This window comes from Oncorhynchus mykiss, chromosome 10, assembly GCF_057628025.1.
Source record: "Oncorhynchus mykiss isolate SJ-2025 chromosome 10, ASM5762802v1, whole genome shotgun sequence".
Taxonomy (NCBI): Eukaryota; Metazoa; Chordata; class Actinopteri; order Salmoniformes; family Salmonidae; genus Oncorhynchus; species Oncorhynchus mykiss.
Genome location: NC_143031.1, coordinates 27,819,589 through 27,832,689, shown reverse-complemented (window position 1 = coordinate 27,832,689; position 13,101 = coordinate 27,819,589). Strand labels below are relative to the sequence as shown.

The window sequence follows — 13,101 nt, the reverse complement described above, 5'->3', positions numbered from 1 at the left end:
ACGCAAAACCCCTTGGATACATCTCCTCTGATGTAGCAGACCCAGATCCCGTCACACCGTGCCTCCTACACATGGGACACATCGCTTCCTCAGGCCTTGTATGACTCAAGTAACATAATATGGAAATGCAGATGGAGGCGTAGCCAAGTCCTTGCCAATCACTTTTGATCCCAGTTCATTCACCACTGCCTTCCTAGTCTACAGGAAAGACAGAAGTGGAAGAAGGATGGAAAGGAACTTACTGTGGATCAAGTGGTTCTCATTGTGGACCTTGGAGCTGATGAATGCAGCAGGACTGCTTCCATCCAGGTCGAGGGTCGGACTTACCTACAACCATTTTGGAACCACCAAGACTCTTCCTAGAGCTGGCCACCAGGCCAAACTGAGCAATTGGGGGAGAAGGGCCTTGGTTAGGGAGGTGACCAAGAACAGAGCTCCAGATTTACTCTGTGGAGTTGGGAGAACTTTCCAGAAGGACAACCATCTCTGCAACACACAACCAATCAGGCCTTTATGGTAGAATTTCCAGACAGAAGCCACTCCTCAGTAACATGCACATGTCAGCCCGCTTGGAGTTTGCCAAAAGCCAACTAAAGGACTGTCAGACTATGAGAAAAAAGTTTCTCTGGTCTGAAGAAACCAAGATTTTGCCTGAATGCCAAGCATTACACCTTGAGGAAGTCTGGCAGCATTGCTACAGTGAAGCATGATGGTGGCAACATCGTGCTGTGAGGATATTTTTCAGTGGCAGGGACTGGGAGACTAGTCAGGATCGAGAGAAAGATGAACAGAGCCAAGTACAGAGATCCTTGATGAAAACCTGCTCCAGAGCACTCAGGACCTCAGACTGGGTTCATGGTTCACCTTCCAACAGGACAATAAGTACACAGCCAGGAAAACGCAGGAGTGGCTTCGGGACATGTCTTTGAATGTCCTTGAGTGGCCCAGCCAAAGAACGGACTTGAACCCAATCCAACATCTCTGGAGAGACCTGGAAATAGCTGTGCAGCGACGCTCCCCATCCAACCTGACAGAGGTTGAGAGGATCTGCAGAGAAAAATGGGAGAAACTCCCCAAGTACAGGTGTGCCAAGCTTGTAGCGTCATAACCAAAAAGATTTGAGGCTGTAATCGCTGCCATAGGTGTTTCAACAAAGTACTGAGTAAAGGGTCTGAATACTTATGTAAATGTGATATTTCAGTTTTTGTAATAAACTTAGAAAAAAAAAATGTGTTTTTGCTCTGTCATTGTGGGTCATTGTGTGTAGTTTTTTCCCCCTCATCTATTTAATCAATTTTAGAATAAGGCTGTAATGTGGAAAAGTGAAGGGGTCTAAATACTTTCTAAATGCACTGTAGAAACCAGCATAGAAGCAGTGGTGTAAAGTAATTATTTTTTACTTAAAGTGCTTCTTAAGTAGTTTTTTAAATTATCTGTACTTTACTATTTATTTTTAAACTTTTACTTCACTACATTCCTAAAGAAAATAATGCTATTTTTACTCCATGCATTTTCCAAAAGTACTCGTTACACTTTGAATGTTAAGCAGGACAAGAAAATGGTCCCATTCACCCACTTCTCAATAGGACGTCCCTGGTCATCCTTAATTCCTTTGATCTTACTCTATGACAATTGGGTACTTTTTCCACCACTGCATAGAAGCAGATAAAACCCAACTCATACCTCAGGCTCATAATGACAGATGTTTGCTGTAACAATATGGCACACACACACATCCAGCTGTCTCTACAGATGTTTTCAAGTTTCAGTTAATGAAGAGATGTAGCTACTGAAGCAGTGTCCAATCAGCCAATGGGCTATGTGTTGGGGGAATGAACCCAATCAAAAACGGTAAATTTGATTTTAAATCATACATTTAAATGACATAAAATGTCAGACTGCAGCTCTACCTCCTATTCAAAAGCATCCTTTGTCCTTGAAAAACAGGGAAATCTCCAGACTCATCATACTGCAGTGACACCACACATATCCTGTGAATTACTGTACCTCTGCCAGGATGACAATAAAACTGCTAACGGACATCCAGTGGTAGCTGTCGTTTTGTGCAAGGATGGAAGTAACAGTGGGGAATTATAGGGCCCTTCACTTGCATTTGTCACTATTTTCACAAAAAGAATGACAAACTTGTCATGACAAGATAATTAGGTTGAAATCTCCCTATGCTGGGCGTAAAAGTGCAATCATTAGTGACGTTGATTCACTGTGAGGCGATCAGCTACCCAGGCTGATCGTCTAGCCCCGGCACTGATAACATCAATTGGACCTCTTCTTTAATATTTATGTATCGTTTTAAGATAAGGTGATATCGGTCTTTCTCTCCTTCTAAGCCCCTATTTCAAAGGAGGGCTATTCAGTGCTAGGTGATAACCGTCTGCCATTGTGCCTGAGAGAAACCTCAGGAAGAATCTTCTGAGCCCTGTCACATTTTGGAACCTTATCTGCTAGGCTGCAGACAAGGGAACACAGCATGCGTACCATTTCAGACTTGGACTTCCATCGAATACAATGTGAAATAGCAAAGAGGTCATTTTCTTTCTGGAGAAAGTCAGTTCTCACATGCTAGTATAACCGAAGGGTTAAGCAGTAGTCCTGCTTTGGCCTCCCTCCTACTTGGACCTCCTATCACCTTTCCTATCATTTTGTTTTTTCTCTGTTCAAAGATAAATGCTCATTGGAGGAACCAGATAAGGTGTACTTGCAATTTGCTTCTCCCAAAATGGCAGACTTTAAAACTGAACAAAAACCTATTAATTGAAAGTGATATCGGACCTGTGCAACGTCTTGTATTGATTGCAATTAGTCTCTTGTAGGGCATTAATGAGTATCATGTTAGTCTCCCACATGTGACATGAACTCCCTGTCTCATGTTTTTAGGATAGGCCATCAAATCAGGTAGGAAGGGATATAAACTGGAGTTGTTTCCATAACGGCACACCAGAGTATCCACTATGAAATAATGAGGGTAGCCTCAAATACAACTCAGCTCCCTCATCTCTTCTGACCTTCTCTATCCACAGATTTCACCAGCCGAATGCACTAATGAGGACTTGAAGCAGGATTGTGTGAGGAGCAACTCTCTCTGTTTCTCAGTTCTGTACTCAGGATTATTGGGAGTGCTTTTGGAATGTGCCAAGCTAAACCAGAAGAAGACTGCTGTCCTGGTGGAAGGGGGCCATTAGATCTGCCTACTACCTACATATTAATCTGATCTACTAGGCCCTCCAACCTTTCCCTGGTCTCTGATGGAGGGCAGCCCATTGAAGCAGAATCCCAGCCCCCAACAACAGCCCAAACCCAGGGGCCACTCCAATCTGACTCTGGGCCAGTCCTGCAGCACAGAGGACCTGTCTGAGGGCCTGTCTGAGGGCCAACTTAAGGAAGGGTTTCTCCCTGCGTAACATCAGCCTGTGTATGGTGGACGGGGTCTGGGAAATGCTCCAGAGGAGCCGGGGGGCCTCCCCAGAACCCCACTGCAGGCTCAAAGGGGACACAGGGGGCCACTGGAGCCCCCATCTGCTGTGCCTGCCCCGACGGCCCCGCTCTGCCACCCTCATTGCCCCGCCAGCCAAGGTGCAGAGGGAAGGGGCCCTGTGCTATATGGTGGAGGCGACTCGCATAGCATGGGCTGCAGCACTCAGTGGCAGAAGTGCTAAGGAGGAGGAGGGGCCATTACTGAGGGGGGAGGGGGGCTTTCTCCTGGAATTCTATGTGCCGCCCAAGGTGGGTCTCGTGGTCACTTCCTGTGTTTTACATGGATTTGGTAGAAAAAATCACATACCTGTATTTTTAAAATGTAGTCAACGCTATAGAATTACATTGGGCTCCTGTATTGCTGACCTGATACAATCTGACACTGAAAATTAGATATCTTTTGTCAGTGTTGTTTGCGGTATCTCTGGTGTCTCCTCTGTCCTCTCTCTGGCCCAGTCATCCAAGCCCAAAGTGAGTTCCTCTGACAGCTGTTGTGGAGGTCCGGACCACCATGCCCCTGGAAATGTCAGATACGGACAACACCTTTGTCCTCAAGGTAAGCTTTACTTGTAATGTCAGGACATTATATCACACGTGTATGTAGGCGTTATGACATAACATTCAAGTAGTACCAAATGCTCTGTATGCTGCAGATTTGCATAATGAACCAAACAGTGAAAACCGCAGACCATATTTGTTCAATATATCTTATGTCAGTAGGCTAAAACCGGCTACGAATATGATACCTTATACATCAATGTATTTTCCACTACATACAGTTCATTTAATGAATTCATTAGGCCCTAATCTATGGATTTCACATGACTGGGAATAGAGAGTTGATTGGTCACATATACAGTTGAAGTTGTCAGTTTACATGCACTTAGGTTGGAATTATTAAAACTCGTTTTTCAACCACTCCACAAATTTTTTGTTAACAAACTATAGTTTTGGCAAGTCGGTTAGGACATCTACTTTGTGCATGACACAAGCCATGTTTCCAACAATGGCTTACAGACAGATTATTTCACTGATTATTCACTGTATCACAATTCCAGTGGGTCAGAAGTTTACATGCACTAAGTTGACTGTGCTTTTAAACAGCTTGGAAAATTCCAGATAATTATGTCATGGCTTTAGAAGCTTCTGATAGGCTAATTGACATCATTTGAGTCAATTGGAGTGGTGTACCTGTGGATGTATTTCAAGGCCTACCTTCAAACTCAGTGCCTCTTTGCTTGACATCATGGGAAAATCAAAAGAAATCAGCCAAGACCTCAGGAAAAAAAATTGTAGACCTCCACAAGTCTGGTTCATTCTTGGGAGCAATTTCCAAACGCCTGAAGGTACCACGTTCATCTGTACAAACAACAGTACGCAAGTATATACACCATGGGACCACGCAGCCGTCATACCGCTCAGGAAGGAGATGCGTTCGTTCTGTCTCCTAGAGATGAACGTACTTTGGTGTGAAAAGTGAAAATCAATCCCAGAACAACAGCAAAGGACCTTGTGAAGATGCTGGAGGAAACAGGTACAAAAGTATCTATATCCACAGTAAAACGAGTCCTATATCGACATAACCTGAAAGGCCGCTCAGCAAGGAAGAAGCCACTGCTCCAAAACCACCATAAAAAAGCCAGACTACTTTTTGGAGAAATGTCTTCTGGTCTGATGAAACAAAAATATTACTGTTTGGCCATTATGACCATTGTCATTGTTTGGAGGAAAAAGGGGGGACTTGCAAGCTGATGAACACCATCCCAACCGTAAAGCACGGGGGTGGCAGCATCATGTTGTGGGGGTGCTTTGCTGCAGGAGGGACTGGTGCACTTCACAAAATAGATTGCATCATGAGGAAGTACAATTATATGGATATATTGAAGCAATATCAAGACATCAGTCAGGAAGTTAAAGCTTGGTCGCAAATGGGTCTTCCAAATGGACAATGACCCCAAGCATACTTCCAAAGTTGTGGCAAGATGGCTTAAGGACAACAAAGTCAAGGTATTGGAGTGGCCATCACAAAGCCCTGACCTCAATCCTATAGAAAATTTGTGGGCAGAACTGAAAAAGCGTGTGCGAGCAAGGATCCCACAAACCTGACACTACCTCTGTCAGGAGGATTGGGCCAAAATTCACCCAACTTATTGTGGGAAGCTTGTGGAAGGCTACCCAAAACGTTGGACCCAAGTTAAACAATTTAAAGGCAATGCTACCAAATACTAATTGAGTGTATGTAAACTTCTGACCCACTGGGAATGTGATGAAAGAAATAAAAGCTGAAATAAATAATTCTCTCTACTATTATTCAGACATTCTTAAAATAAAGTGGTGATCCTAACTGACCTAAGACAGGGAATTCTTACCATGATTAAATGTCAGGAATTGTGAAAAACTGAGGTTAAATGTTTTTGGCTAAGGTGTATGTAAACTTCCAACTTCAACTGTACACTATAAATGCAAAAGTATGTGGACACCCCTTCAAATTAAGGGATTTGGCTATTTCAGCCACACCTGTTGCTGACAGGTTTATAAAATTGAGCACACAGCCATGCAATCTCCATAAACAAACATTGGCAGAATAATGCCCTTACTGAAGAGCTCAGTGACTTTCAATGTGGCACCATCATAGATACCACATTTCCAACAAGTCAGTTTGTCAAATTTCTGCCCTGCTTGAGCTGCCCAGTCAACTGCAAGTGCTGTTATTGTGAAGTGGAAACATCTTGGAGCAACAATGGCTCAGCCACAAAGAGGTAGGCCACACAAGCTCACAGAACAGGACCACTGTGTGCTGAAGCATGTAAGAATCGTCTGTCCTCGGTTGCAACACTCACTACCGAGTTCCAAACTGCCTCTGGAAGCAACGTCAGCACAGGAACTGTTTGTCGGGAGCTTCATGAAATGGGTTTCCATTGCCAAGCAGCCGCACACAAGCCTAAGATCACCATGCGCAATGTCAAGCGTCGGCTGGAGTGGTCTAAAGCTCGCCGCCATTGGACTCTGGAGCAGGGGAAACATTTCACCACCTGGTCGTCCTACGGGCAAATTTGGGTTTGGCCAGGAGAACGCTAACCAGGAGAACTTACCAACTGTAAAGTTTGGAGGAGGAGGAATGATTGTCTGGGGTTATTTTTCAAGGTTCCGGCTAGGCCCCTTAGTTACAGTGAAGGAAAATCTTAACGCTACATCTTACAATGACACTCTAGACGATTCTGTGCTTTCAACTTTGTGGCAACAGTTTGGGGACGGCCTTTTCCTGTTTCAGCATGACAATGCCCCCGTGCACAAAGTGAGGTACGTACAGAAACGGTTTGTTGAAATCGGTGTGGAATAACTTGACTGGCCTGTACAGAGCTCTGACCTCAACCCCAACGAACACACATGGGATGAGTTGGAACTTTGACTACGAGCCAGGCCTAATCGCCCAACGTCAGTGGCCAATATTGGCGGGAACTTGAACACGCTGTCATACACACGATCCAGAGCATTCCAAACATGCTCAATGGTGTAATTTTTGGTGAGGATGCAGGCCATGGAAGAACTGGAACATTTTCAGCTTTCAGGAATTGTGTACAGATCCTTGTGTGCATTATCATGCTGAAACATGAGGTGATGGCGGTGGATGAATGGTATGACAATGGGCCTCAGGATCTCGTCATGGTATCTCTGTGCATTCAAATAGCCATCAATAAAATGCAATTGTGTTTGTTGTCCGTAGCTTATACCTATCCATACCATTACCCCACCACCACCATGGGGCACTCTGTTCAGTGTTGACAGCACGCCCCATGACACTATACACGCGGTCTGCCATCTGCCCGGTACAGTTGAAACCGGGATTCATCCGTGAAGAGCAGAATTCTCCAGCGTGCCTGTGGCCATCGAAGGTGAGCATTTCCCCACTGAAGTCATTTACTACGCCGAACTGTAGTCAGGTCAAGACCCTGGTGAGGATGACGAGCATGCATATGAGCTTCCCTGAGATGGTTTCTGGCAGTTTTTGCAGAAAATCTTTGGTTGTGCAAACCCACAGTTTCATCTGCTTTCCGGAGAGCTGGTCTCGACGATCCCGCAGGTGAAGAACCCGGATGTGGAGGTCCTGGGCTGACGTGGTTACACGTCATCTGTGGTTGTGATGCCGGTTGGATGTATTACCAAATTCTCTAATATGAGGTTGGAGGCAGCTTATGGTAGAAAAATGTATATTCCATTCTCTGGCAACAGCTCTGGTGGATATATATGCATTTGGCATGCCAATTGCACGGTCCCTCAACTTGGGACGTCTGTGGCACTGTGTTGTGTGACACAACAGCACATTTTACAGTTGCCTTTTATTGTCCCCAGCACAAGGTGCACCTCTGTAATGATCATGCTGTTTAATCAACTTCTTGATATGCCACATATGTCAGGTGGATAGATTATCTTGGCAAAGGAGAAATGCTCACTAACAGGAATGTAAACAAATTTGTGCAGAACATTTTAGAGAAATAAGCTTTTAATGCATATGGAACATTTCGGGATTTTTTTTTTTTTCTGCTCATGAAACGTGGGACCAACACTTTACATGTTGCGTTTATTTTTGTTCTGTATATACTGTATACATTTATATGCTCTAGTGTTCTTCAGTGACCTTTTTTATTTTGTTTCTTCATACACCTATCCAATACCTATCCAAGACCTCTCATGTCTACACCAGTGCCTAGTTGATTTCGAATGTTCACATATTGTGCCTAATCCAATGCTTGTATTGCAGGTGGAGAATGGAGGAGAATACATCCTGGAGACTTTAGACTCCCTTCAGAAACACTCCTGGGTGGCTGACATTCAGGACTGAATGGACCCGGGGTAAAGAAAAGACCACCACACTCACTTCTCTGTGATCTAGGGGTGCATTTCAATTTAGTCTAAAGTTAAATTAGATTCCTTCCCTTTTCTCTGTTCCTGCACTGATGTGAAGAAGTGAAAGCAAAATCCCAGTGTACATCCACCATATTGCTTTCAACACTGTGTTTTCAGATTGACAGAAGATGGAAAAGGATTTCCCTTCAGACTATTGAGATGCACCCCCATATAGATGATTTTAAGCAGCATCACTCAAACCAGTTCCTTCTCTTCCCCTGTCTCAATGAATTTGTTTGTATTCTGTGTGACAGGGACAGTGGAGATGACATTGAGCTGACGTCTTGTCCTCACGGCCTGTCCCCCTCGGTGTCCACCTGTAGCTGTGAGCTCACATCTAGTGAGTACTTATTCACTTAAATTGGTAATGGTATCCCAGCTAGCACATAACATTCTGACAACCATATGTTTCTTCTTGGTGAGATCGTGGTTGTCCTATGGTTATTTTGCATACAACCTTCCCACAACTTTCTGGCAATGCTGCAGGATAGTTGCTTGGCTTTGGAACATTCTCAGCACATTTAAGGAACATCATTTTCTTGGTATTTCATTACTTTAACAGAACATTTCCTAAAAGTTCAAACATGGTTTTATTTCATTTCAATTTTGGTAATGTTCTAGGAACCTTCTCCAACTGGTTTGACATTGGGAATGTTCTCAAATTGTTCAGAGGATGTTACGGAAACAATGTTCTTCTGTGGGAATTTCAGTACTTCAGCATAACGTTTCCACATGGTTCTATTTAAAGTCATGTTCTCCAATTGTTCCAAGAAGGTTAAGAAAACGTTCCATAAAAAAACAAGAACTTTAACATTCAGAGAACGTTCTAAGAATGTTATTTATAAATGCATACATTCCGTTCTCATCATCAACAAAACTTTCTCTATCCTCGATCTTGTTAAGTGTGTTCAGGTGTGTTGGCCGCGCCCACTAATTGCCATACCTGATCTTAATGAGTGCTTTTTTCCTTTGAAATTGGGTCTGTTTGAATAGGCTAAAATGAACCTCTTAAAAAAAAAAATGCATCCTGGTGGAGCAGTGGACTAATTCCTTGGATAGAGAACAGAAGATCATAGGTTCTCACTGACACTGTGACACAATAAAAAATACATGTGTTGGCATGAATAATGCATAAGCAAATACAATGGGACTCCCAATCACGGCCGGATGTGATACAGCCTGGATTTGACCCAGAGACAGATACCCCCAAAAACACCTCTTGTACTGAGATGCAGTGCTTTAGACCGCTGTGCCACTCGGGAGCCCAAAGTACTTAAGTAAAAACACTTCAAAGTACTACTTAGGTCATTTTTGGGGCTGTCTGTACTTTATTTTACTATTTACTTTTACTTCACTACATTCCTAAAGAAAATTATGTACTTTTAAAAAACATTTTTACCCCTTTTTCATGATATCCAATTGGTAGTTACAGTCTTGTTTCATTTCTGCAACTCCCGTACAGACTCGGGAGAGGCGAAGGTCTAGAGCCATGTGTCCTCCGAAACACAACCCCACCAAGCGTCACTGCTTCTTGACACAATGCTTGCTTAACCTGGAAGCCAGCCGCACCAATGTGTCAGAGAAAGTCGCCAGGTGTACGGTGTTATGTCAGTGTGCACTGTGCCCGGCCCCCCACAGGAGTCGCTAGAGCACGATTAGACAAGGACAACACGGCCGGCCAAACCCTCCACTAACCCGGACGACGCTGGGACAATTGTGTGCCGCCTCATGGGTCTCCCGGTCGCGGCCGGCTGCAACACAGCCTGGGATCGGACCAGGATATGTAGTCCTGATTCATCCGCTGCCCCACTCGGGAGGCCAAAAAGAAAACGTAGAATAAGCTACAGTGCATTTGGAAAGTGTTCAGATTCCTTCCCTTCCACATTTTGTTACGTTACAGCCTTATTCTAAAATTGATTTTAGTTTTTTTTCCCTCATCAATCTACACATAATACCCCATAATGACAAAGCAAAAACTGGTTTTTAGACATTTTTGCAAATGTATTTCCCAAAAAATCTATCACATTTGCATAAGGATTCAGACCCTTTGCTATGAGGTCTCAATTGAGCTCAGGTGCATCCTGTTTCCATTGATCATCCCTGAGATGTTTCTATAACTTTATTTGAGTCCACCTGTGGTAAATTCAATTGATTGGATATGATTTGTAAAGGGACACACCAACTTGTCCCACAGTTGACCGTGCATTTCAGAGCAAAAACCAAGCCGTGAGGTTGAAGGAATTGTCCGTAGAGCTCCTAGACAGGATTGTGTTGAGGGTACCAAAACATTTCTACAGCATTGAAGTTCCCCAAGAACACAGTGGCCTCCATTATTCTTAAACGGAAGAAGCTTAGAACCCCCAACACTCTTCCTTGAGCTGGCTGACCGGCCAATATCGTCCAAACTAATATTGTGATATGTAACTGTATTGTGGTGGGGGAGTCGCAGTGGCAGCACAGAGCACCTGCTGCCGCCCTCTGGTGGCTCTGCTGATGAACAGCAGGAGAGTGAGGGCACACAAAGGACACGAGCAGTGGAGAACCAGTACTGTCTACTGAGGAACCTTGAAGTAATCTATGACTGACTGCATCAGAATCACATATTGGTTTTGTCAAAACTGGAATGGCTGCCATAATAGAGATTTTGCAGGTGGTGGAACATTCTCCTGCATAGTTTTTTTGTGATAAAATGTAAGATATCTTTTCAGTGCTCATTGTATGCCATACCTCAAACCTACAAGGTGGAATTCCCCACATTTATCCCCTGACTAGAACACAACTGAATCCCACTAAGGGAGAAGGAATGGATGGGTACGTGCAGTGAACAACTTAAAATGTCAGTGCTAAGACATGACAAAGAAGGGGAGGATTATATACACCCCAGTGGATGGAACTGTTCAACCTTTATTCCTCCCAGATGTAGTGAAGGAGATCCCCTTTGATCAAAAGACAATGTGACCCCATGTCTGTACCACATTGATTCTCTGAGTTTCATAAATATCTTGGCTCCATGGAATATTACCATTAGTCAACAGGGCGCAATACTCCCTTTTAAAAACATGTTCACTAAAATGTTACTGTGCTTGCTACCAGACCTTGGTTCAAATACAATTTCAGTTATTTCAATTTTTTCTCATACATTTCAAAGTATTCAGATATTCAACTACTTGTATTCTCAAAGAATATTGGAATGTATTTGCAAATACACTGAAGTATTGGAAATGTATTTGCAAATACACAAATACACAGACAAGTGTATTTAAGTACAAATATTGAAATACTCCCATGCATTTGAACCCATGTCCTGTGAGTATTTGAAATAATGTTTTGAAAATATCTTCACATAGTAGGCTATTTATATGAAATTCTTTGAAAATACTTCCAATAGAAGTAGTTAATTTTGGACACATTATTTGAAAATACTTTAAAATATTTAAATGAATAACTAAATACACATGTATTTGAACTCAGGTCTGCTTGCTACTATGACATGTAAGGTGTACATACACTTAACAAATTGTATTCAGTGTATAGCCTAATGTAAAAATAATTTGTCACACTGTCCCCTCTACTTCAATCATGATTCCTTAGGAGACATGGTGGTAAAAATGTACTACACTGACAACACTTTAATATTCACCAGCTTTTCAAATTTGGTACAATATATACTTACAAGCACATCAAGGCAATTATATGGGGATAATTACAACTCTACTGCCGCTGAAACAGAGAGGTGTGGGGGGCTGCCTGAATCTACGTCATTGCCGCCTGTTTGGTGTTAACTGCCTTGCCCAAGGGCAGAAGAAACGTAGACTTTTCCACCTTGCTGGCTTCGAACCAGAGACCTTTCGGTTACTGGCCCAACACTTACCCGCTAGGCAACCTGCCGCTTTAGCGCCATATTGAACGTTAGCCTATCAACCATGGCACTATTCTGCAATTCATTGAACACTGCATAATCAATCAACACACAGTATATTTACAGTTGAAGTCAGAAGTTTACATACACTTAGGTTGGAGTCATTAAAAGTCATTTTTCAACCACTCCACAAATGTTTTGTTAACAAACTATAGTTTGGCAAGTCGGTTAGGTCATGCTACCTTGTGCATGACACAAGTAATTTTTCCAACAATTGTTTACAGAAAGATTATTTCACTTATAATTCACTGTCACAATTCCAGTGGGTCAAAAGTTTACATACACTAAGTTGACTGTGCCTTTAAACAGCTTGGAAAATTCCAGAAAATTATGTCACTTATAATTCACTGTCACTTAAGGAGGCCTACAAACCTGACTCAGTTACACCAGCTCTGTCAGGAGGAATGGGCCAAAAATCACCCAACTTATTGTCGGAAGCTTGTGGAAGGCTACCCGAAACATTTTTCCTAAGTTAAACCATTTAAAGGCAATGCTACCAAATACTAATTGAGTGTATGTAAACTTCTGACCCACTGGGAATGTGATGAAATAAATACAAGCTGAAAAAAATAATTCTATCAACTATTATTCTGACATTTAACATTCTTAAAATAAAGTGGTGATCATAACTGACCTAAGACAGGGGATTTTTACTAGGGTTAAATGTCAGGAATTGTGAAAAACTGAGTTTAAATGTATTTGGCTAAGGTGTATGTAAACTTCCAACTTCAACTGTAAATGTTGCCGTGTTACAACATTTTTTTTCACCTTTATTTAACCAGGTA

At 42.8% G+C, this 13,101-nt stretch overlaps 1 pseudogene; it reads left to right on the top strand.

Moving 5' to 3' along the window:
* Positions 1-3,263: 3,263 nt before the first annotated feature.
* LOC149979977 (SH2B adapter protein 2-like) lies at positions 3,264-8,757 on the top strand (annotated as a pseudogene).
* The last annotated feature ends 4,344 nt before the right edge of the window (positions 8,758-13,101 follow it).